Source organism: Panthera onca, chromosome B1 (genome assembly GCF_046562875.1).
Source record: "Panthera onca isolate mPanOnc1 chromosome B1, mPanOnc1 haplotype 2, whole genome shotgun sequence".
NCBI classification, from domain to species: Eukaryota; Metazoa; Chordata; class Mammalia; order Carnivora; family Felidae; genus Panthera; species Panthera onca.
In genome coordinates this window covers 146085154-146100021 of record NC_138342.1, presented here as the reverse complement: position 1 = coordinate 146100021, position 14868 = coordinate 146085154, and the positions used below count along the sequence as shown (strand labels likewise).

The following is a 14868-nucleotide window of genomic DNA, read 5'->3' as shown; positions in this document are numbered from 1 at the left end:
TAACACCACATTGTCTGTGTGTAATTTTATATTGCCTCACTGGTACTGTGATTGCTTAAAAAGAAGCAATGTGGTTAAATTTAAGAATTTGGACAAAGCAAAAACAGTAACATGTCATTTTATTTTTTATTAAAAAAAATTTTTTTTAACGTTTATTTATTTTTGAGACAGAGAGAGACAGAGCATGAACGGGGGAGGGTCAGAGAGAGGGAGACACAGAATCTGAAACAGGCTCCAGGCTCTGAGCTGTCAGCACAGAGCCCGACGTGGGGCTCGAACTCACAGACTGCGAAATCATGACCTGAGCCGAAGTTGGCCGCTTAACCAACTGAGCCACCCAGGCGCCCCAGTAACATGTCATTTTAAACAAAGCTTCCTTTAACCACTACCACTACTGCCACTAAGAAAATGTGGTCTTTAGAAAGTATCCTAATCACTTGTGTTCTAGTATACCTCATTATTGTGATACTGAGGTATGTTGACTGTATTCTCAGGTTCTTGAAATGTCATAGCTATAATGCTGTTTTTGGAAATATATATTTGGTAGTGCAGGAGCTAAGATAAAGCAAAGCTTCTCTAAAGGCAGGTGAAGATGGTTTGTTGAAGTCCTTTGGAAGTCTTTCCCATTGTTATCATAAATCCCTATAAATTATAAAACAGATTATTTGTGTATATATGTATGTATTTGTTTTTTAGTTAACAACACTACTGTTTATTTAAGGAAATGGGTTAAAAAGAAGAAAAAAAAAAGAAACCAAACAAAGCTACTTCAGCTCCTGATTTTCTGTTGCTTGAGTCCTAAATTTATAATCATAGTTTTTTTCTCCTTCCTCAACCAATTACTTGTCCTTCTTTGCCCTCTGCAGCATTTTGGCTGGGTGTGGTCTGTTTTGCCAAGTGGAATAACTCAAACCATGATCACTGCAGGATCTAAGTGTTTGAAAGTCCTATATTTTTTGCAGTTTTTCATTAAATATGGCTATTTGGCAAGAGAGGAAAAGAGGAACCTTAACAAATGTATTGGGTTCCAGTAATAGCCTTCCTTGCCTTTATTGTGTTTCAGAAACACAGTTTCCCCTAATCACAATTCAGCACTTCAGCCAGCACAGTGATTCTTAACAGAAAAATAATTTAGATTGAAAGTAGTAGATAGTTTAAATGTTTGTTTCAGGGTCAAATCGCATACCAGTTTCAGAGTCTGAATTAGAGCAAAAGTATCCTTGTTCCCAAATTAACATGGTACGTACTAAAGGAGAACATACTTAAAAAGATAGGGATCAATTGACACATATCATAAGGTACTCAGTTCATTTATTTATGATGGCAGTGAAGTGAGGGTTTATACAAGTGAAAGCGTACAGTGTTAACCATCTTCTCCTTCCCATGACCCTGAATTTCCTTTATCTTTATCCTTGCTTCTCCTTTAGTTTAATTTCTCTTTCATTACCAAAATTTTAATATTTCAAATACAATGTTTGAATATATGTCAACAAATATTCTAGCAGGTGTTTTGTAGTTGTATAGAATGCTTCACATAGAAACATCTGAATGAGTCAAGAGGTAGCACATTCTTTAAATAAGGTTGTTTTCTTTTAATGCTATTTAATTTTATTTATTATTATTTTTTAATCTTTATTTATTTTTGAGAGAGAGAGAGCAAGCAAAGGAGCAACAGAGAGAGAAGGAAACACAGGATCTGAGGCAGGCTCCAGGCTCTGAGCTGTTAGTACAGAGCCTGACGTGGGGCTCGAACTCACCATCTGCGAATTCATGACTTGAGCCGAAGTCAGATGCTCTACTGACTGAGCCATCCACGCATCCCTAATACTGCTATTTAATTTTAAAGGAATACATGCTCATGGTAAACATTCAAAAAGTACAGCTGGCACGAGCCTAAATTCTCTGTTCCTCTCACTCCGTCTTCTTTCCCGTTCCCCTAGGGGTAAATAGTCAGTGTTACGAATTCAGTGTTTCTTTATTGTAGTTTCTGGAACAAACATATACATACAGTTTTTAACATTTAAAAACAAGTGGGATGATATTATCTATTTCTGCATCTTGCTCTTTTCACTTTATATCTCATGGATTTCTTTCCATGTCATTATGTATTGATGCACCACATTCTTTATAACTTGCTTATAACAACTGCAGCATATCCCATTGTGTGCATTGTATGGTTCTATCACAGTTTATTTAGCTAGTTTTCTGTTAGGGACACTTAGGTTGTTTTTAGTTTTTCACTATTGCAGATAATGTTGCACTGAATATCCTTGTACAGGTGTCTGTGTACTATCATAGTATTTCTGTAGGAGTGGAATTGTTAGACTAAAGGAAGTAAGAGTTCCTGTGTCTCTCTCACTTTCCAACCTTGGCTTATAATTCATTCTATAATTTATATGATACAGTTTTATCTGGTGATTCATATATATTTCTACCTTACCTGAATGATCTCATTGTAATCCATGTAGTTCTTTGAACCTCTGTAGTTTCAGTAAGAGCTTTTAGAAGCTCTGAAATACAAATGCTCTCTAAAATGATTAAAAATAACTTATATATGCAAACATTTAAAATCCGTCAATTTTAGGGGCGCCTGGGTGTCTCAGTCGGTTAAGCGTCCGACTTTGGCTCAGGTTATCTCAGTTTGTGGGTTTGGGCCCTGCATCGGGCTCTGTGCTGACAGCTCAGAGCCTGGAGTCTGCTTTGGATTCTGTGTCTCCCTCTCTCTCTGCCCCTCCCTCACTTGCGCTCTCGCTCTCTCTCTCTCTCTCTCTCTGTCTCAAAAATAAATAAAAAATGTTAAAAACAAAAGAGGCATCAAAGAAATGAAATATTGATGTCATTGTTAGATACCATTGTAAGTAAATCTTATAAAGTCACTTAAAAGGCAGTATGGTTCTGTTGTGACAATCATACAAATAAGACCACCAGTGTGATTTTTTTTTTAAGTCCCAACATTATGCATATGGGAATTTAGGGCACAGAAAAAATTGCATTGACAACATAAACAGATTTTAAAAATTGCTGTCTTTGGGGTGCCTGCGTGGCTCAGTCAGTTAAGCGTCTGACCTTTGATTTTGGCTCAGGTTATGATCTCATGGTTCTTGAGATCTAGCCCGGAGTCAGATTCTGTGCTGAGAATGTGGAGCCTGCTTGAGATTCTCTCTCTCCCTCCCTCTCTGCCCCTCCCCTGCTCTCTCTTTCTCTCAAAATAAATAAACTTTAAAAAAAGTGCTGTCTTCAATTTAACTTAAAAGGAAAAATGAAGGCCATGTGTATTGGAAAAACTTATAGAAGAATCAATAAAAGACGCCTATATTGAAGACAGATGTGGAATGTTTGGATAAAGTTATTCTATAAGACATGTGAGTGGGGAGAAAATAGTATTTCCAGGCGTATAAATATATAACTGGATTATAATACTACATATCATAAGTATACACTTTACATCCCTAAATTTATAAAGTAAAATTTTAATCATTGAGAAAGTGCGGGATTATTTTGTATTACTGTATATTTGGGTATCTGGATTATACATTTTACTCAGGTATTTATATACTGCTCTGTGTTTTTGCTTGTCTGTAGCTATCACCTTTTAATTTTGTTATTTTTATTTTCCTACATTCTGTGATTTTTATCCTCTTAAGTTTTATGTCTTACTGTTTCGAAAGTAATTTTTATATCTTTAATGGCAGCTTTTCAATATCATACTTGGGTATAGGTGTTAGCATTCAGTTTGTTCCTCATTGGTGCTGCCAAAATCTAACTTCTGTGTCTACTTGAAAAAAGCTTTTCTTTGAGGCTAAATTTGGATTACTTTTTGCTGCAGGTAATAGAGAATCTAACCAGTATTGGCTTAAGTGGAAAAGATATTTAATTAACTCACCTAACACGAAGTCTCAAACATAAGCAGTCCTATAACAGGGCATGTCTGGTAGTTTAGGAGTGTTACCAAGATTCAGGCTCTTCTCTTCTGCATTCTTAGTCTAAGTTTTTCAGCCTAATGCTTTTCACCTTGCCCCAAGATGGCTCTTGGAATTTAGGCAGATGTTTTCATCTAAGGCTGAAAGAAGGAGGCATTACCAGCAGGTCTTCTTAAATCTGTTCATTTAGTAAGGTAAACAAATGCTTTTTTAGAAGCCATTGTTCAGATTTCCTCTTACATCTTATTGGCCAAAACTGGGTCAGTGACCACTCTGGCTGTAGGGGATACTCGAAATGAGAAAATCTGGGATTTTTTTTTCAGCTTCTCAGTTGAGGAGTAATGAAGGAGAAGAGGGTTATACTTAGCTATTGAGTTAGTCAGCTAAGTGCATGCTTTGCTCGTTGGTTGTGGTTCATATCCTCATTACTATGTTTTTGTTAAACTCTTAGTCAGTTTCTAACATGCATTGAGGCTTAGTCACTTGTCTTACAGTCTTTTTGCCCCAACTTCAAGCATTTTATGTGTTGGTGGTTTTTGTGAGTTTCAGAGTATGTTTCTCCATTGTTGTGTGAGCCCATTGGCGATAATGGTGGGAATTATATTTCTGTATCCCTAGCATCTTGTGCGAAGTGCCTGGCACATAGTGGACACTTGGATGTTTGAATGTTTGAAGAAATACAGAACAGATCAGTACGTCCCTTGTCGAAAAAAGGCTTTTCTGTTGACCTTACATTTTAAGTAGTATTTATCCCAAAATTAACAATAGATGTATTATAAGCAGCAGAAAATATTACAGTTTATGTCCTAGAGCTTAAACATTTTACTTCGCAAGTATCTTTTAAGTTTATTTATTTATTTGAAGTGGAGGGGAGAGAGAGAGAGAGACAGAGAAGGAAAGTGGAGGAGGGGCAGAGAGGGGGCGAGAGAGAATCCTAGGCAGGCTCTGGACGGTGCAGAGCCCGATGCAGGGCTCAAGCTCACAAACTGAGATCACCACCTGAGCCGAAGTCAGAAGCTTAACTGACTGAGCCACGCAGGTCACCCTAAACATTTTATTTTAGAATCGCTTCTCCTCCATCCCTTTCTCAGGGCCTGTTTAACCTTCTCTGTCTCTCACACACATATATACATACACATTTACACCTTTTTTTTTCTTTTGATAGTTTGGTTTTTGATACATGCATCTGGCACAAAATTCCCATGTTCTGTAACAATAAAAAGTTTGCCCTCTATTCCTATCTTTGAGCCACCTGTTTTACTTCTCTGGGTTTAACCATTGTTACCACTATCTTGTATTTCAGAAATATTTGAAATATTAATATAAAGCATATACAAGTGATAGCATACTGTACATGATTTTTTGCTTTTTTTATGCTATATAAATGTTAACATCCTATACATATCTTTTTACAAATAATGGATTGCACATTTTTTGGGGATTTTGTTTTTTTATTCACATTGTGGTATCTTATATGTTTATTTGATATCATTCATAAAGAGTTATACAGATTCTTTTATTTATTTAGTTTTAATTTTAATTGCTGTATATATAGTGTTTAATATAGTGTTATATTAGTTTCAGGAGTGCAGTATAGTGATTCAACAATTCTCTACATTACTCAGTGCTCATCAAGATAAATGTACTCTTGCTCCCCTTCACCTGTTTCACCCATCACCCCACCCACCTCCCTTCTGGTAACCATCAATTTGTTCTCTAGTTAAGAGTCTGTATTTTGGTTTGTTTCCTTCTTTGTTTTGTTTCTTAAATTTCACATATGAGTGAAAATATGGTATTTGTTTTTCTGTGACTTATTTCACTAGCATTATACTCTCTAGATCCATCCACATTGTTGCGAATTGCAAGGTCTTATTGTTTTTTTTTTTTTAAGTTTATTTATTTTGAGAGAAAGAGTTCACGTGTGCAAGTAGGGAAGGGGCAGAGAGAGAAGGAGAGAGAGAATCCCAAACAGATTCCATGCTGCCATTGCAGAGCCCAATGCAGGGCTCGATCTCATGAACCCTGAGATCACACCTGAGCTGAAATCAAGAGTTGGATGCTTAACTGACTGAACCACCCAGGCGTCCCAAAAATCTTATTCTTTTTTATGCCTAAGTAATATTCCATCACATGGAATATGTGTGTGTGTGTGTGTGTATGTATATACATTTATGTATGTATGTGTATATAGAGGTTTATATGTTTGTGTATGTATATATGTTTGTGTATGTATATATATGTATATGTGTGTATACAGATATACATACATATGTGTATAGATGTATGTATATGTGTATATGTGTGTATATATGTGTGTGTGTCTATATATATATTTATTTATACACACATCTTTTTTATCCATTCATCTATTGATGGACACTTGGGCTGCTTCCATAATTTGGCCTATTGTACTTAATGCTGCAATAAACATAGGGGTGTATGCATCTTTTTAAATTAGTGTTTTTGATTTTTTGGGTAAATAATCAGTAGGGGACTTACTGAATCATATGGTAGTTCTATTTTAATTTTTTGAGGCACTTCTATACTGTTTTCCTGAGTGGCTGTACCAGTTTTCATTCCCACCAACAGTGCATGAGGGTTCCCTTTTCTCTATATCCTCACCAACACTTGTTTATTGTGTTTAAAAATTTTTTTAAATATTTTTCAAGGAGAGAGAGAGCGTGAGCAGAGGAGGGGCAGAGAGAGAAGGAGACACTGAATCTGAAGCAGGCTCCTGGCTCTGAGCAGTCAGCACAGAGCCCAATGTGGGGCTCAAACTCATGAGCCATGAGATTGTGACCTGAGCCGAAGTCGGATGCTCAACCGACTGAGACACCCAGATGTTCCTGTGTTTTTGATTCTAGCCATTCTGACAGGTGTGAGGCGGTATCTCATTGTGGTTTTGATTTTCATTTCTCTGATGATGAGTGATGTTGAGCATCTTTTCATGTGTCTGTTGGCAATCTGTATGTCTTCTTTGAAGAAAGGCCTGTTCATGTCTTCTGCCATTTGAATTGGATTATTTGTTTTTTTTGGTGGTGAGTTATGTAAGTTCTTTATATATTTTGGATAATGTTTATCAGATATGTCATTTGCAAATATCCTCTCCCATTCTGAAGGTTGCCTTTTAGTTTTGTTGATTGTTTCCTTTGCTGTGCACCCCTATGTTTATTGCAGCATTAAATACAATTTTGATGTAGTCCCAGTCATTAATTTTTGCTTTTGTTTCCCTTGGATCAGGACACAGATCTGGAAATATGTTGCTACAGCTGGTATCAGAGAAATTACTGTCTGTGCTCTCTTGTAAGGTTTTTATGGTTTCAGGTCTCACATTTAGTTCCTTAAGCCATTTTGAGTGTATTTTTGTGTATGATGTAAGAAAGTGGTTCAGTTTTATTCATTTTCATGTAGCTGTCCAGTTTTCCCATCATCTTTTGTTGAAGAGACTTTTGCCAATTGCATATTCTTGCCTCTTTTGTCAAAGATAAATTGACCGTATAATGATGGATTTATTCCTGGGCTCTCTCTTCTTTTCTTTTTTTTTTTTTTTAATTTTTTTTAACGTTTATTTATTTATGAGACAGAGAGAGACAGAGCATGAATGGGGGAGGGGCAGAGAGAGAGGGAGACACAGAACCGGAAGCAGGCTCCAGGCTCTGAGCCATCAGCCCAGAGCCCGACGCGGGGCTCGAACTCACGGACCGTGAGATCATGACCTGAGCTGAAGTCGGACGCTTAACCGACTGAGCCACCCAGGCGCCCCTCTCTTCTTTTCTACTAATGTATGTGTCTGTTTTTGTGCCAGTACCATACTGTTTTGATTGCTACATCTTTGTAGTATCTCGAAATCTGAGATTGTGATACTTCCAGTTTTGTTCTTTTTCAAGATTGCTTTTGCCCTTTGGCATGTTTTGAGGTTTCATACAAAATTTTAGGATTGTTCTAATTCTGTGAAAAATGCTGTTGGTATTTTGATAGGGATTGCATTAAATCAGTAGATTGTTTTGGGTAGTATGTACATTTTAACAATTTTTGTTCTTCCAGTCTGTGAACATGGAATATCTTTCCATTTTTTTGTGTCTTCAAGTTTTTTTCATCAGTGCTTTATAATTATCAGAGTATAGGTTTTTCACCCTCTTGGTTAAGTTTATTCCTAGGTACTTTATTGTTTTGGGTGCATTTGTAAGTGGAATGGTTTTCTTAAGTTCTCTTTCTGCTATTTCATTATCAGTGTATAGAAATGCAATGGATTTCTCTACATTGATTTTGTATCCCATGACCTTCTTGAATTCATTTATTAGTTCTAGTAGTTTTTTGGTGGTCTTTTAGGTTTTCTATGTATAGGATCCTGCTATCTACAAATAGTGAGTTTTACTTTTTCCTTACCAATTTGGATGCCTTTTATTCCTTTATTTTGTGTGATTGCTGTGGCTAGGACTTCCAGTACTATGTTGAATAAAAGTGGTGAGAGTAGACATCCTTGTCTTCTTCTTGACCTTGGAGGAAAAGCTCTATTTTTCACCACTGAGTATTATATTAGCTGTGGGTCTTTCATATATGGCCTTTACTACGTTGCAGTATATTCCCTCTAGACCTGCTTTGTTGAGGGTTTTTATCATAAATTGATGATGTACTTTATGAAATGCTTTTTTTGCACCTATTGAAATAATCGTATGGTTTTTATACTTTCCTTTGTTGATATATCACATTACTTGATTTGCAAATGTTGAACCACTCTTGCATCCTAGGGATAAATTCCACTTGATCATGGTGAATAATTTTTCAGTGTATTGTTAGATTCAGTTTGCTAATATTTGTTGAGGACTTTTGTATCTTTGTTCATCAGAGATAGTGGCCTGTAGTTTTCTCTTTTTGTAGTGTCTTTTTTTTAAAAGAGGTTTATTTTTGAGAGAGTGAGCAGGGGAGGTGCGGAGGGGCGGGGGGCAGGCAGAGGATCTGAAGCAGGCTTCACCCTGACGTCAGAAAGCCCAATGCAGGGCTCGAACCCCCAAAGCATGGGGTCATGGCCTAAGCTCAACCAGTTGAGCCATGCAGGTTCCTCTGTAGTGTCTTTATCTGGTTTTGGTGTCAGCTGGCCTCATAGAATGAATCTGGATTTTCCTTCCTCTTCTATTTTGGAATAGTTTGGAAGCATAGGTATTCCCTCTTCCTTAAATGTTTGGTAGAATTCACCTGTGAAGCTGTCTGGTCCTGGACTTTTGTTTGTTGGGAGTTTTTTTTTTTTTTTTTTTTTATATTGCTGATTCAATTTCATTACTGGTAATTGGTCTGTTCAAACTTTCTGTTTCTTCCTGATTCAGTTTTGGGAGGTTATATGGTTTTAGGAATTTTTCTGTTTCTTCTGGATTGTCCATATGTTGGCATGTAATTTTTCATAATATTCTTTTACAATCCTTTGTATTTCTGTGGTGTTGGTTGTTAATTTCTCTTCTTTCATTTCTGATTTTGCCTACTTGAGCCCTCTCTCTTTTCGATGAATCTGGCTAAAGGTTTATCAATTTTGTTGGTACTTTCAAAATACCAACATCTGGTTTCATTAGTCTGTTCTGTTTTTTTAGTTTCTATTTCATTTATTTCTGCTCTAATCTTTATTATTTCTTTCATTCTACTGTATTTAGGTTTTGTTCCTTTTTTTCTAGCTCCTTTGGGTATAGGGTGAGGTTGCTTATTTGAGATTATTTTTGCTTTTTGATGTAGGTCTATATTGGTTTGAACTTCTCTCTTAGAGCAGTGTTTTGCTGCATCCCAAAGATATTGGACCATTGTGTACTAAATTTCATTTGTCTTTGTGTATTTTTTGATTTCCTCTTTGATTTCTTGGTTAACCCATTCGTTGTTTAGTAGCTTGTTATTTAATCTCCATGTAGTTGTGTTCTTGCCAGATATTTTCTTTGTGGTTGATTTCTTGTTTCTTAGGTTTGTAGTCAGAATATATAAATCGTATGATTTTGATTTTTCTGAATTTGTTGAGACATGTTTTGTGGCCTAATATGTGATCTTTTCTGGAGTGTGTTCTATGTGCACTTGAACGTGTATTCTGCTGTTTGGATGGGATATTTTGAATATATCTATTAGATCCATCTGGTCCAGTGTGTCATTCAAAGCCACTGTTTCCATTTTTATTTTCTCTTTGGATGATCTGTCCATTGATTTAAGTGCAGTGTTAAAGTCCCCTACTATTCTTATATTACTATTGATTACTTCCTTTATGTTTTATATTTTATAGCTGCTTTTGTATTTGGTTGCTTTCATGTTGAGTGCATAAATATTTACAATTGTTATATTTTCTTGTTGGATTATTTCCTTTATGATTATGTAGTGTCCTTTGTCTCTTGTTATACTCTTTGTTTTAAAAATGTAGTTTGTCTGATTAGAAATATTGCTACCCCAGCTTTCTGTTCAGTTCCATTTGCATGATAAATGCTTTCCATCCTTTCGCTTTCAATCTGCTTGTGCATTTAGGTCTTAAATGAGTCTCTGGTAGACACCATATAGATGGTTCTTACTTTTTTATCCATTCCATGACTCTGTGTCTTTTGATTGGAGTGTTTAGCCCATTTACAATCAGAATAATTATTGATAGGTATATAATTATTGCCATCTTGTTACTTGTTTTATGATAGTTTTTGTAGTTCTTCTGTGTTTCTTGCTTCTTTTGCTCTCTTCTCTCATGGTTTGTTGGCTTTCTTAGTAATATACTTGGATTCCTTTCTCTTTATATTTTGCTTATCTGCTACTGGGTTTTGATTTGTGGTTACTATTATGTTTGTATATAAAATCCTGTTCATATAGCAGTCTATATTAACTTGATGGTTGCTTCAGTTTGAACACATTCTTTACTCTCCCTCTCCCCCACGTTTTAGGTATATGGTGTCATATTTTACATCCTTTCATTCTGTGAAACCTTTCACTGATTTTCACACATATACTTATTTTGCTGCTTTTTTGTGTCCCATTTTTCTTACTCACAGTTAAGGTCTTTTCTTTCTACTCAAAGAGTCCCTTCTAACATTTTTTGTAGAGCTGGTTTAGTGGTTAAGACTTTCTTTAATTTTTGTTTGTCTCAGAAGCTCTTCACCTGTCCTTCTATTCTGATGATAGCCTTACTGCATGGAGTATTCTTGGCTGCGGGTATTTTTCTTTCAGCACTTTGAATATATTATGCCACTCCCTTTGGCCTGTAAAGTTTCTGTTGAAAAAATGCACTGATAGCCTTATGAGGTTTCTTATGTACTTAAGTATCTTCTCTTACTGTTTTTAAAATTCTCTTCTTATCACTACTTTTTGCCATTTTAATTACTATCTGTCTTGGTGTGGACCTTTTTTTTTAATGTTTATTTATTTTTGAGAGAGAGGGAGAGAGCGCAAGCATCAGCAAGAGAAGGGCAGGAAGAGGGGGAAACAGAATCCAAAGCAGGCTCCAGGCTCCAGGCTCCGAGCTGTCAGCACAGAGCCTGACGTGGAGCTCGAACTCACAAACTGCGAGATCATGACCTGAGCTGAAGTCAGATGCTTAACTGACTGAGCCACCCAGGCACCCCTTGGTGTGGACCTTCTTACATTGATTTTGTTGGGGGCTGTGTCTCCTGGATGTGGATTTCTGTTTCCTTTCCCAGATTAGGGAAGTTTGCAGCTATTTTATCTTCAAATACATTTTCTGACTCCTTTTCTCTCTCTTCTGGGATCACTATGATGTGAATTATTAATTATCCTTGATGGTGTCACTGAGTTCCCAAGTCTATTTAAAAAAATTTTTTTTTATGTTTATTTATTTTTGAGGGGGAGTGTGAGCAGGGGGAGGGGCAGAGGGAGACAGAGTTAAGAATCTGAACTGGGCTTCAGGTCTGAGCTGTTGTCACAGAACCTGACCATGGCATTGAACCCACAAGCCATGAGATCATTACCTGAGCTGAAGTTGGATGCTTAACCAGCTGAGCCACCCAGGTGCCCTGAAGTCAATTTTTTATTATTTTTCCTCTCTCCCCTTCGGCTTGATTGCTTTCCATTCCTCTGTCCTGGTTGCTGATCCATTCCTCTGCTTCCTTTAGTCTACTATTTATAACATTGAGTACATTTTTTATTTCAGTTATAGAGTCCTTAATCTCTGATTCATTCTTTTTTTATGTTTTTTATCTCGATGTTAGGAGTCTCACTGAGGTCCACTGTTTTCTCAAGTCCAGTGAATAATATCCTTATGGTTATTATTTACTTGTTAATTTATATTTTAGAGAGCATGCATGTGCAAGTTGGGGAGAGGGGCATTGAGAGAGAGAGAATCTTAAGCACGCTGTACGCTCTGTGTGGAGCCCGATGCAGGGCTCGATCCTACAACCCTGGGATCATGACCTGATCTGAAATCAAGAGTCAGATGCTCAACCAATTGAGCCACCCAGGCGCCCCCATCCTTATGATCATTACTTTAAATTCTCTGTTAGGTATATTACTTATTTCCATGCCTCTTAGTTCTCTTGCTATGATTTTCATCCTGTTCTTTCATTTGAGACATATTCCTCTGTCTCCTCATATGTTCTAATTCTGTGTCTATTTCTTTTTTAGGAAAGTCAGCTGCATTTTTGGCTCTTGAAAGTAGTGGCTTTATGAAAAAGAGGTCTTATAGTGCCCTGTAATTCAATGTCCCCTGTTCTCCAGAACATGGCACTTCAGGGGTGTCTCCTATGTGTGATATGTATGCTCTGCTATTGTGGCTGAGTGGCATTTACCTTTAATTCAGTTGTCTGCAGTGGCTCGCTTTGCCTCTCGTAGGCAGAGTTTGGACTCTGTGTTGTTGGTGGGCTGGTCTGGGGCTGTCTTGGGCTTGGGTTGAGTCAGACCAGGCTGTTACTAGCAATGCAGTAACACCAAAATGCAAGGCGCTGTCCCTTTGTTTTCTCCTGAGAAGCTTTCATTGGTGGGCAGGGCCTATAGTCAGACCAGGTGTCTGCTCCCAGCCCACTGCTGGGGTGCAGTTGGACTGGCTGTCTGCCCCTCAAGCATGAGTCACTTTGGAGGGGTGCTAGCCCCTTTTGGGGGTCCTTTCAGCCTGCCAGTCTTATGGCATCTCTTTGGATGGGCTCTCCCAGAGGCATATTGAAAGGTAAAGGTCCACAGGAGAATGTGGGTACAGGGTGTAGGGTGTTAGCATGGGTCTGCTGTTGGAGGATAACTGGAATAATGCCTGGCTGGAGAGGATATGCCTGTGGAATGTGGGGCAGGTTGCACCATTAGCAGGCTAGGTGGAGAGTATTGGCACTATACTGGTTTCTTATAAGTATCCATGTGCCTACACTGCTGGACAGGGCAGTATTGTGGTGCCTGCCAATTCTTCTGCTCCTGGAGAAGTCTCCCAACATCCTTGCCCTGCTTGCACAGCTCTGAGATTAATAAACCACTTTTCTTTATGCCCCAGACATTTTTAAAAGTGCTGCATCTGTTTTTCATCTCTGCTGGGCTATTTGTTGTGGTCTCTGTTTAAGGGTGGTGACAGTATCCTATTGCTGTCTTGCTTTCCTGGAGCCCAGCATGCTGTTCCGGTGTTAAGCCCCACTGATTGTAAGATTGTGTGAAATTATGCCCCTATTGTTTTCAATGCCAAATGTTATGGGGGATTCATCTTCCCCGTGAGGGTTCCCTGTGCCTGGTGTAAGGGTCCGTTTCTTCCCCCTCTCCAAACCATGGGTGTCCCCCCACCACTCCCCACATTAGTCAGTCCCACAGGTCCTTTTAGCTCCTGACCACGTCTTCACCTTCCTATGTGGCCTCTTCCCTACATTTAGCTGTGGAGAGTCTGTCCTGCCAGTCTTCCAGTCATTTTCTGTATTATTTACATTGATGTGGCTGTTACCTACTTCTATCCGTGAGAAGAGGTGAGGCCAGGATTTCTTAGAAGTCCCCATGAATTATACAGATTCTTTTTTTTTAAATTATTTTTTTTAACATTTATTTATTTTTGAGACAGAGCATGAACGGGGGAGGGTCAGAGAGAGAGGGAAACACAGAATCTGAAACAGGCTCCAGGCTCTGAGCAGTCAGTACAGAGGCCGATGCGGGGCTCGAACTCATGGACCGCGAGATGGTGACCTGAGCTGAAGTCGGACGCTTAACCGACTGAGCCACCCAGGCACCCCTACAGATTCTTAATTAGCTCAGTCATATAGGTTCCCAATCCATGGCACGTTAAAAACAGTTTATCAAAAGGAGGTATGGTAACAAGAACACTACCACAAGGTGCAAGATGCAAGTACTGATGGAAATAAGGCTATAAGCACAGAAGAGTAAAAGAAATGAAAACTGTTCTTTGAGTTGCAGTAGTCTCACTAGTAAGTAGTAGCTTAGTAAATGTTACAAGTGATATCAGCTACTCTCTAATCTGGACAGAATAAGCATAGTGATACTCTTACATAAGACTAAAGATGGAGGGAAGGATGAGAAGTGTTCTTCTAGTCCTGTCTAGACTAGACGTAGGTAGAATCACAGAAATTTCTTTTCCTGTGGACTGAGTCATAAAGGGGAATAAGATAATGCCCTATTTTCATGTTGACACATTATATACAATTTTTAAAAAGAGCAATAAAATCAAAGAAAGCTCCAAGAGTGTACAATCTTACTCACTGTTGCGTCCTCAGAATTCATTGCAACATCTGATATTTAGTAAGTAATTGATTAAGTGGATGAAACAAAGCTGAAAAGTAATGGTCAATTAGAAACTAAGTTATAATCCGTCTTTGACAAATTGGTAGAAAAACATGTTTTTATAGATGCTTAAGAAAATATATCTATTAAATGAAAGCAAGTATGTTTGTCTGCATTTTGTCTGTGTTCCAGAGATGTTTAGACCAACGTGGATACTGCTGTTCAGTAAGATGCTGTATTCTTAGTAGAAAATCTTTAATGATGGAGCTGCCTGTTAACCCAGGTTATTATACAATCT

At 37.8% G+C, this 14868-nt stretch overlaps 1 protein-coding gene across 10 annotated transcripts in view; it reads left to right on the top strand.

Annotated features, from left to right (window-relative positions):
* NEK1 (NIMA related kinase 1) overlaps positions 1-14868 on the top strand; it is a 212095-nt gene that overhangs the window by 12193 nt on the left and 185034 nt on the right. The gene's annotated exons all lie outside the window — the stretch shown is intronic.